The 12,067-nt window shown below is 31.8% G+C and overlaps 1 pseudogene; it reads right to left on the bottom strand.

Moving 5' to 3' along the window:
- Positions 1-10,744: 10,744 nt before the first annotated feature.
- LOC118753486 lies at positions 10,745-11,651 on the bottom strand (annotated as a pseudogene).
- Between the last annotated feature and the right edge of the window lie 416 nt (positions 11,652-12,067).

Consider the following 12,067-nt stretch of genomic DNA (forward strand, 5'->3'; position numbering starts at 1 on the left):
CCGTTTCAAAATCTGGCAACCCTAGCTGACAGTAACACAAAATGTATGCTACCATACGTTAAAAAAACTACACCACAAATAAGCGCGTATAATTACGGGGTATAAGTGTACAATACGTACATTGCTCTTATTAAAGATAATAATATTAGCATCGATAGGGGTCTTACTCCTGATCATAACGGTATAATTTTTTTCGGGGAGAAATAATATTTACTGGTGTTATTGTAGTTGTAGAAAACGTAAACCGATAATTTGATAAAAAATGAAAATTTTTAATAAAAAGTCGCGCGATGTTTTATTACAAATTTTCGCCCGCGGCGCTTTTCTCATAAAAATCAATACTTCGATAAATAATGAAAATTTTTAATAAAAAATTGCGCGATGTTTTATTACAAATTTTTGCCCGCGGCGCTTTTCCCATAAAAATCAATACTTCGATAAATAATGAAAATTTTTAATAAAAAATTGCGCGATGTTTTATTACAAATTTTCGCCCGCGGCGCTTTTTGCATAAAAATCAACACTTCGATAAATAATGAAAATTTTTAATAAAAAATTGCACGATGTTTTATTAGAAATTTTCGCCCGCGGCGCTTTTCCCATAAAAATCAATACTTCGATAAATAACTAAGTTAACATTTTTATTACAAAGTCTCTCGATTTTAGACTGAATCACTTTTTTTATCAATACATCGATATTTAATTTAAAAAAATTTATTACAATGTCCGTTTTTATTATTTCTCGTTTTCAGTGCTTTTTTTGGCATTTTTTGTTGTGTGGCAGCACCGACATTTTAGTTCAATTGGTTTGCAAAGCAACAAGTGAGGTTGAAGTTGACATTTATTGCAACTTAAAATTCAATTTTCTTAAAAACTATAAGCCTCCGGAGGTGGGGGTTTCAGATTTACAATCACAAAAAGCCGCTCTAAACCCCCTAATTTTTTTTTTTGAAGCCGGGTTCCGTATTGGAAAATTTTCCCAACTTATCTATTAACGATTTAACTATGGTTTAAAATAAATAAGTTTACGGCCCTTAATATGCTTAATTTGTTAAATGGCCCATCAAGTCGATTGACCGTGTATGTTCTTGTGGTGTGATTGTACCACCTGCTGGTGCGACTTCAAAAACTATTTGAAAATTTTATGATTGCACCAGCATGCTGCTGTCTTGAGTGGTGAAATTAGCTCTATTTTCTAATTTGGCGGAAATTTCTTGCACTATATGAGTCAAAGCCGTGTTGGTGGAAGATTGAGTTCACGATATTGCAGTGGTGAATTAAAAAAAAATAAAAAGAATGTTTAACAAAATGGTAGAAAAGTTATAAAATTTCGGCTCTAATCATTTCGGTCTTTCCTCGACCTCATTTGTAAAGAAATGAATATTGTACCAGCATGCTGGTGAGTTATATGCTTCGAGCCTGATGGTACTATGACTTGATGGAGCCAGAAAGCTGGTGTCGTATATTTCCCCTTTTATACAAAAAGGTCTTTGGTTGGATAAAATATTAGCTCATTGTTTTTCTATACCATTACTTATTGAAAATATTTGACTGTATTCTTATATATGTATATGTAAGTAAAAAAAATTAGCTACCATTTTTAGCCACAAGGACTTTTTTTAGCTCTTTTTAGCCCTTTTTTTAAAGGAATTTGGCTACCACTAAAAATGATTCGCGGCAACACTGGTAAGAATACGTGTGAGTTCCCAATAAACATTTAGGTTTTAGCTCAACTTGGGGTTAAGTTGCGAACTAAGGTATTTCTCAAATCTCCAACGTTGTTTCTCAACGGTACCTCAAGTGGAGGATCATAGCGTTCTCAACAAAAAGGGCATTTTTCTTTGTATGAAAAAAGGACTGTTTCTCAAGTTGAGAAAATGCTAGTTCTCAACTTGAAGTCCTATGTAATTCTCCAATCGGTCTCAAACATATCATTGAAATACTGAAATTGAAATAGTAGTGAATTTAAATATTAATTTTTCATTTTATTAATCCTTTTGTATTAAGTAGTTAAGCAAAATCGTATTACAATAATTCACTTCACAGTACACAGTCTGACAGTAATTTTGCCACTTCACTTGTTGTTTTATTTTCTTTCAAGATTATTTTACGATATTTTGAAGATTATTTACTTTTTGTTGGAAATTTTCCTCTTTATATAGCTTTAGTTGTTCACTTGATAATTAAATATTCGTTTCTCTATCACTTTTTACATATCTGCGCGTCGGTTAGAGATGAGTTGGAGAATGATGTTGGATATCAACTTGAGAATTATGAATTTCTCCAAGGTTGGAGAAATATTTTTTTAGTGTTTATTGGGTTGATCTTCCACAATTGTGGTATGAAGCCAGTATTGCCGCGCCCGAAAAATAAAGTTTAACAAAATCTTTCGAAAAGTTCAACAAATCCCGTTAAAATTAAGCAACTTATTTATCGGATCTTATTAAAACGAAAAATGCCTAGAGTTACTGTTTGTTTCTTCCTGACCTTGGTAAATTGGTTATAGGAATAAAGAGTAAGTCAGTAAGGCTGAGTTTTGTCGTCAAAAGTAAGAATGTTATAGTCTAAGGGCTAATTTCAAATGAATATTTAAACGGCACTTAAGTTTAATTGTGGATTGTTGTTTAAATGCCATTTAGCTTTCGTTGGGTTTCAGATCAACTTTGTTTAAATATGCCAAACAATTGGCAGGACTGCTGCTTATTCCTTGAAATTGTTGGCATCATGTTATGAGAAGCGATTTCATGGCAGAAGTACACTCGGAGGTTTGAAAATGCGACGACCGCAGATCGGGAATTGCGTAGAGCAACATTTGCTGGAACTTTATGTGGGATCTGGATGACAGTCTTCCTAAAATAAATTTGAAAAATTTATTCAAATAGTAACCTTTCTGGCTATGAATTTTTGAGGAAAATTATCCTTTTTGACTATTTAAAAAAATATTTAGCAAAACGAAGAAAAGTTTAACATTTTAACAGGCAGGAAAAACTTAAGCAATTTTGCTTAAATTTAAGAAAAACGGCAACGCTGTATGAAGCGCCGACCACTGGCTTATATTATCACATTAAATTAAATATAATAAAATTTCAACCGTTTTTGTTTGGGAGTAAATGGGTTAAATATCGATAACAAAACCGATAAAAATATCGAAAACAAAATCGATTAAAAATTCGATAAAAATTTCGGTAGCAAAATCAATAATAATATTGGTAGCAAAATCTATTAGCACTTCGATAAAATTATCGATAAAAATATCCATAGCAAAATCGATACCAATATCGATAAAAATATTCATAACAAAAACGAGAAAAATATCAATAACAAAATCCATAAAAATATCCATAACAAAATCAATAAATAGCGATATCAAAATCGATAAAAATATTCATAACAAAATCGATAAATATCGAAAACAAAATCGATAAATATTGATAAATATCGATAACAAAATTGATGAATTTCGATAATAAAATAGATAAATATCTATACAAATTCGATAAATATCGATAACAAAATCCATAAATATCGATAATAAGACCGATAAATATCGATAACAAAATAGATAAAAAATATCGCTGACAAAATAGTTAAAAACATCGATTACAAAATTGATAAAAATATCGATTATTATTTCGATGAGTTCCGAAAGTATCGATAACAAAATTGATAACAATATCGATTAAAATTTCGAAAAAAAATCGATAAAAATATCGATAACAAAGTTGATAAAAATACCGATTATTTTATCGATAAGTCCCGAGGATCCCGAAAATCTCTAAAATCCCAAAATAGTTCCCAGATTGAGTCTCTGTGTCTCTCTATATCCTTTCCTCTTTAATTATCTTTATTTTAATCTTTCTTCCCCTGTCTTCATCTTTACTTTTATCGGTAAACTCAACCTCCTCTTTGCCTTTACTTTTATGTTTATCATTTTCTTCATCTACATACATATTCCCCTTCACCTTTGCCTTTATATATGTATATATAAGAAAAGTGTTTAAATTTACATTGGACTTCATTTTTGCCTTTATCTTTAAGCATCAATATTTTTGTTTTTATTTTTACCTTTGCCTTTATCCTTTTCTGTATCTATGTACGTAGTTACCTTTACTTTCGTTCTTGTATTGGCTTTTCTAAGTGTTATTCTTTAACCTTTTATTAGCAAATTTTTGTTAAATTAATACCATACACTCAAAAAGCACTTGTTTCAGCCCCAACCATTTCCGTTGCATCATTTTCGTATGCAATTTCCGTTGAATTTGCCAATTTACTCCCAGCCAACCTACCGCCGCTAAAGAAGTTTCACTTCAAAAAGTAAAAAATAATTTGAAATGATCAAAAATAACAAAATAATCATGTAATTAAAATTAATGAATTAATTGACAATTTTTAATTAATTATTAATCATTAAAAATGTGCTCATATTGGTATTTAAAGGTTATCCAAAAAAACATGCTTTAATTAATAATCATTATGATTATTAATCATTATTTAACAGGTCTGGTATAATTGAATATGTACTTGTTTTAATGGTTTAAAATATACCCAAATAAAAGTTATAATATTTTGTGTACTTTATCGTATTAAACTGTCGAAGTCAAGCATGAATAAATCGCTTTGTACTTGGGACAAGCCTGGTAATTTTCGAACTAGTTCGGTTTCAGTAAGGAAATTCTAGTTGTAAACTAGTATTTTTCCTGACTAGTTTGGGGTTTCACTGCAGGGTGTTTATTTATAAACGTAAGTGTTCCTTTTCTTTCATACGTGTTTATTGAATATATCTGTACTGTAATGTTTTCGGACGGTACTAGCTCTTACTGCCAATATACGAGTATTACATATGTATATGCCTGTAGGGTACTTCCATGAATTCATACATTCACGTCCCTTTTTTTTTCAAATACCAACCCAACTTGGAACGAGTGTCATTCCCACCTTTTTGTTTCATACTTTGAATGAGTTTATTTGCAAAGGAATAAAAAGGGTGAGAAAATATCTTTCCATTGATATCTCACAAGTCTAAATCGGAATAGTTTTGGTCCAGTTATTTAAGTTTTTCTTATACCAATTTTTGGAAAAGTTAAGAAAGCAGCATAAAAAATCTCATTATTACGATTCCGTAATGGTGCATTTACATGGTATGAATCTGTTCATAAGCCGTATGAATTTTCCTATAAAAGAAGCACCAACTCTATGAAGAAATGAATTAAAGCGATATATATTAAACAATTTTGACTTGTATACTTGACAATATTTTTTTTGTAAACAACAAATAAAAAAATTTTATTTTGTGCAAGCTTCGAAACTAGAAGCTTATTTTTTTGTTTAATGGGCTTTAAAAAGGACCTACTGCCAATAAAGCCTTGTGGATTGCTATTTTTCCATATTTGTAATGCTCCATTTAAACATCTTTGTGGAAAAACAATTTTTTGTTCAGAATTGCTTGTGTACGGAACATTTGGCATATGTTGAAATCATAGGGATGCCGTTTTCTTCCGTTTCTCAGTGGATTTTATACTTGAAAAGGCACCAAAATATGTATGCAATACTTCTACATATGTCGTTTAAAGTACAAAACCGTGTGTGAGGTTGCCTAAATTTTATAGGAGAGAATGAAACTTGTCCTAATTAAAAACGGTTCTCTCTTTTAAACTTAATAATCTTCTCTCCTTTTATCTAAGTATCGATATTTTATTATAAATGGCTAACGGCTTGATGTCAGGAGCTTCCGGTGACCAAATATCTTTTTTGGCACAAATTTCAGTTCCGAGGTTTGACAGAAGTACGATACGCGCTTTTGTACTTTAAACGACGATATACATATTGGCGCTTGAACAATATGTTAGTATTTGGCCTAGCTTCTCCTCCGATATGAGGCGTGCGTGATTTTGTCACACAAAGTAAAGGACAGTTTTACGCCGACTCCGAACGGCAATTGTATTTTAATGAGAAGTTGTGTCCATGACAGAATACACTCGGAGGTTTACTATTACGAAAGAGGGGCAACAATTATTAGAAAAAACTGGGCTTGAACTCAGGCTCTGCGTAAAGCTCTACAGCAGCCGCCCCTCCTTTATATATATTGCTGGTATATTCAAAATACTATCCCGAACTTCGGAGTGTATATGTAATATAAAAAAGAATGAGAGGTACATAAGAAAATGTACCCAAAATTCTGGAGCAAATGAAAAAATGCTCATTGAAAATAGTTCACATGTATAAATTAAAAGATATAACTTAATAGGTTACAGCGCTAAACAAAAGGAAAAGTTAAAAAAAATAGCAATGGGGTTTGAAGGAAACATGAAGCCATAAAATGCTTGTTTGTTTCGTTAATTCTCTGAACTTTGTAAGATATGGCACTCTATTATTTGCAGTAGTTAGCAAATATTCACTAATGGTTCTAAAATCGCAAACATTTTCGTGGGATGTTTTTGTTTGATTTCGAATTGAAAATACATTACGATCATATTGTACCGAAATAAGTGCGGTATCCCTGCATTTTGTAAAAGCCAGAAAGAAGCATAAACTGTATGAAAAAATGAAAAGGAGAAGTATACATGCCTTCTATAATTTTGACTTATACTATGTTCAAATTGACGAGTTAAACATGTTAAATGGGCTTGAACCAGTTAAATGAACAAAACATGTTCATAAACAAGTTAAATCGCATGCAATTGTTGTTGTAAAATTGAACCAGTTAAATCATTTAACTCGTTGGAAAACCAGTTCAGCGCAGAGTTGTATCAGAAAGCTTTCTGCTTCAGCCAATCAGAATGAGCCAAAAGCTTTCATTTGACACGCCAAGAGGGTTAGAGTTTCACTACGGTCGTAGTAGATTTACTACGGTTTCAGAGAAAATTTTAAACTTACTACGCTACTCCGCTTTACCTACGATCTGCTACGTTTTTAATTCCAAAATAATAAAGTACGCCTTTTGCAGTAGCTAAACTAAAAAACGAAAAACATAAAATAAAATTGTTTTTCTTTTTAATGCAAACATGAATTGATGAATTCAGGTGATTTGTAAGGTATAATATAAATAATATTAGACTAATTTGTATTTTTATGTTAATTCCAAAATAATAAAGTACGCCTTTTGCAGTAGCTAAACTAAAAAACGAAAAACATAAAATAAAATTGTTTTTATTTTTAATGCAAACATGAATTGATGAATTCAGGTGATTTGTAAGGTATAATATAAATAATATTAGACTAATTTGTATTTTTATGTAGCACATACTATATCTAAATAAAAATATGCCTCTTAAAGGTGTTCTTTCTGGAAAATGGCATTAATTTCGTAATTTTTTCACGATAATAATAGTTGAAATGGTATTTTAAAGATAGTTTTATCCTCTCTTTTGCTAATATATGCAACACTTGCTTAAAATATTAGATGATAACTCTGTCATTAAAAATCCATTTGGTTCCTTACTTTGGCTAAAGAGAGAGGTTTATAGGGTAAATTTCCAGGGAAACAATTGGACGATAGCGTAACGCATTGTTTTTCCAGGGAAACAATTGGACGATAGCGTAACGCATTTTTCGGTGAATATAAAATAAGGATCGGCACCCATTTTTGCATACTTAACTGAAAAAAATGTCTCTTTGGATTATGACGTTCTCCAGTAAACGAGCGACCTATAAAAATACTACTATGGAACATTATTTTATACTACGATTTTCCGATTTAAGCTTGCCGGAGTTCTAACCCTGCACGCCATTTATTTGAAATCGACCGTCAAAGTAAACTCGAAATGTTCAATGTGGACGATTGTGTTTTACAAAAACCTTTTTTTTATTTAACAAGTTAAATGGGGCCAATTTGAACTAATATTATATGTATATTTGGCAAGTCTTTGTGTAAACAACAAAAAATATAGATTTTCATTTCTTTGCCAGCTTGGAAAATATAGGCTTATTTTTACTGAAATGTGATATAAAGCTCATTAAAATGTTCTGTAATGTCTTGTATTTAAGTTTGTTATCATAGAGCCTTGTCTTTTTATTGTCCACTATACGTGAGTTGCTTCTATTTAAAAAGTTCTTGTACAATTAATTTCTTTGTTTTGAATTTGTTTTTTTATTGTTTTTAATTTTTAAAATTCACACTTTTAACATGTATGTGAATGGCGGAGTTACCGCTTTCCTACTTTTCGGTGGCATTTTATATTAAAAAGGCATTAAAATGGGAAAACCCCTCCTGGGTATCTCTGCATCTGTTGAACTTTTTATGGGAAGATGTATGAAAATCCAACTTGCTATAATTTCATATGCTTAACAGTGTCACAACAGTATGTTTACAGTTTCATATGAAAAAATGTATTATATGCGTCCCACTCGATATCATTCAAATCCTTATTAGAACATGTAGTCCCTCTATTTTAGCGTATCAACAGTTCATATGGCTTAATACCATGTAAATGCACCATAAAACTTTTTTTTTATGTTTATGCAAATATTTTAATCTTAAACTGTTTTGTCATTTGTTTCAAAAAAAAATTCTTTGATAAACTATTTTTATTCATAAAAAACTCCATTTTTGGATGTTTTTCAAATCAGTCCAGCACACGTAGATCTTAATATTTTTCCGAAATATTTAGGTGCAAGTCTTAAGATGTAATAGATTTTATTATTCCAATGGAAACTCCGTACCGATTTTGGTTTGTATGGGGAGTGATGCAGTCTAATGTACATACATATTTAAGAACGAAAATTGTATATTATTGAGAGAAAATAAATAAACGAATTTAGCAGCTCATGTATATCTTGCCAACAACCTTATTAACTGTAATGTCTCTCATAAGCTAATTATTTTATACTCACCACAGGTATATAAAACATACCGACTTGCTAAAATCACATATTTGTACGATACATATAAGCCAGGTAAGGTAATTAAAGTGGTTAGTAAGAAGGCAGAACCGAGCACAATTGCACTGAATTCGACACGAATACGATAAAACCCTAAGTTTGTAGTATTGTACAATGGAACCCAATGTGACTAACAAAAATATCACTTGTTCGAGTCAATGATCTTTAAATTTACGAATGTGCATGTGAGTAGCGGTACAAGCAACGCAGCGTGAAGTTCAGTACGAAGTTTAAAATCAAGCGATTAAGAATTGTACGCGGAATATCCGCCTGAAGGAAGGTGAGATTTGTTCGACCGCACTTGGCCGAATTATAAATTTAAATATAATCAAGTACATAAATATGTACATAGATGTGATAGAATTTATTTGAAAATATTAAACAGTGTGTCACGTTTTGGATATATATCGTCGCTGGAATAATGAAGCAGTGTAACATAAAAAGTATAGTTTTGAGAAAAACGAACTAGACATTTTTATAATGCAATCGATCATATTTAAACTTTAGTTGAGCGCTTTTTATTCACAATACTTACATTTTAAATACGCCACACTTTTTATTGATAGCTGTTAATATACACAAAAATTGTGTACCATGTTTACTTAGAAATACCATTTGATTCCATTTTCCTGAAAGCATCTGCTTATACACTATTTTATCTTTGAACATTTTTATATAAAATCATTGTACACTATTTTGCATACACAGAATAAGTAATTTTTAAGCAAAAAGCAAACCCGACTTCAATTCTCATATAAAAATTTAAAATTATCGTTAATGTCTTCATGATTTTATGATCGTATTTAAACCAACTTAATATGGAGCCTGTGAGGTAACATCCTTCATTTAAAAAAATTATTATATCGCTTAACGTCGTCCAAAAATATGCGGAAACATACATAAAAAAAAAAAAAACATATTTTATGTAAAGTCTTTCGTAACAACAAAGATTATCATTGCTTTGTCTAGAGTATTCACCATATTGTATTTATTTATGGAAACTGAAAGACTTGCCTCGTAAGGCCCTAAAGTTCAGAATTTGCATGCAATTTTTCACAAAGTGGTCAAAATTGCCTATAAGTCAGTGGGAAATTTAATATATTTTAATGGCCTTCGATGAAGTTTTGCCACCTGACGTCAAATATGGCTAACCTATTTTTAAACCTCCCCAACTGTTAAAGTTATTGAGGTTTTTTCCACGTAAAACTACAGTTTCTAGGTATCCAGAAGTTAAATTTTAGCAAAGTAAATTTAGATCAAATTGGGACGAAGAAAAGAAATTGAAGACGCGAAATTTTGATGCAGTTTACAGTATATTTTGCTTTGCTGCCTCTATGCTTAAGTGCACATTTAAGATACCTACCTCAAAATGCGCATCAGAGGCATTATTTTTAAAATTTATAAGGAAACTGCTCCTATCGATGCATTCAACATACCTGCACATTGGCGATACCTGCCTTAAAAATTGTGCGACTAGTATCAATTATCAATGAAAGTATTACGTTTACCTGCCCTGGCCCTATTTTGCTCATCTCGCAGAACAACGAAAATGGCTATTTATGTAGTTATATAGATAATTAGATAGCAATCGGTAAAAATTTCGCTTGCAGTAATTTCTGCATGGTAAGGGCTCCGCCAATATTTGGTTTCATAGGGATTCGGATACCTTCCTCATTGAAGTAGTAAAGAAAATTCGCTTAAGTGCCTTTTTCGGTTACGTGCACAAGTTTTTCGTGCAAAGAATGATGTGCAGCTAAGCAAAATATACTGTACTTCTATTTGACACGTAGATTATGGATAAACAGCCATCTTGGATTTCATATTTTTTTGGGTTTTTGCGAATTGCAAGCTTTACTTCATAAATTCATACATTTTAGGTGAAAAAATATATCAATAATATAAAAACAAAATCTTATTTAAACAGCCAAAATCTTGCTGACCTGCTCCGGCGTTTTACTAAATATAGACTCTGGATTGTCGAAATCGTTTGCCGGATCGTGAACACGTTCGTATATTTGCTTGTATATAGCGACGATAACGTTGAAAGCTCGCTTTTGCACAGAGTTGCGATGACCACTGGACATTAACAACTGGCAGCAGTAACATTTCTGGCATTTCTAAGAAAGCTTCCATTTTATTCATGAATATTTTAAGTAAATTCGCCTCAATTTTGGTTTGATTGTTTTGTAGTATTGTATAGATCGGACCTAGATTTAGATTGGCCACCAAAGAAGATGCTTGTTCAGAAATTAGCGTGTCGATTTGTGCATCTGACTGTGCTTGTAAACGCTCTACGCGTTCGTCCATGTATTCGTACACTGCCAATGAGCTTTGCATATGATAGAGACAGTTTAGAAGATAGACAGCCATATCGATTGTAGGTAAATGTGAAGCCGACTCCTGTACTGATTGCAACAGAGGATCTATAACACAAGATACGATCTTTGTAATGTCTGTTTGTCGACCATCGACCATGGTAGCTACTGATAGGATCTCTTTGAGCATGTTCAAAAGGCGACCAACACTCGCTGGTGGTACCAAATCCCGCTGCGGCGGTTCAAGACCTAAATTGGCGCTGGCTGGACGTTGTAGAATGCTGCGGACTTGTTTGGAGAGCGAGTTCAAATAAATCTCCTCACTAGACTTTTGTAAATCAATAAGGGTTTGCTCAAGTGCACCTCCTTTGACCACTTGTTTTATAATTTGTTGGTAGAAGCGTAATAAGTTCGATATCGCAAACAAAACGATAGTATCCTTTTCTGAAGTCAATATGGCTTATTTTGCATTTTTCGTAAAATGCGGTTGTATACAAATTTGTAGATAATTTAATTTCCCAAATTTTTTTATTGTACATAATTAGAAAAAAGTGCGAAAAATTTTTGCATTGCCACGGTTTTCGTCATTTTTCAAAAATTTCTGTTAAAAATTCGTAGCATATTCAAATGCCAAAGTTGTAGGGAATTTTTCTCTCTTAGTGTTGGGTTCTCCGGTGGCACAACATTTGTAAAGCAAAATCTAATTTACGGCTAGTTTAGATGTCATATTTGAGACGTCATGTTGGATTTTTTCAAAAGGCCTCACGCCTTTTTCCCAAAAAAAACCTCAATAACTTTAAAAGATTTAAAAATATTGTAGCTATTTTTGACATCGGGGACAAAACTCCATGAAGTGCCATTAAAATATATGTGTT

Source organism: Rhagoletis pomonella, unplaced genomic scaffold, assembly GCF_013731165.1.
Source record: "Rhagoletis pomonella isolate Grant_MI unplaced genomic scaffold, Rhpom_1.0 Rhpom_scaffold_02529, whole genome shotgun sequence".
NCBI lineage: Eukaryota > Metazoa > Arthropoda > Insecta > Diptera > Tephritidae > Rhagoletis > Rhagoletis pomonella.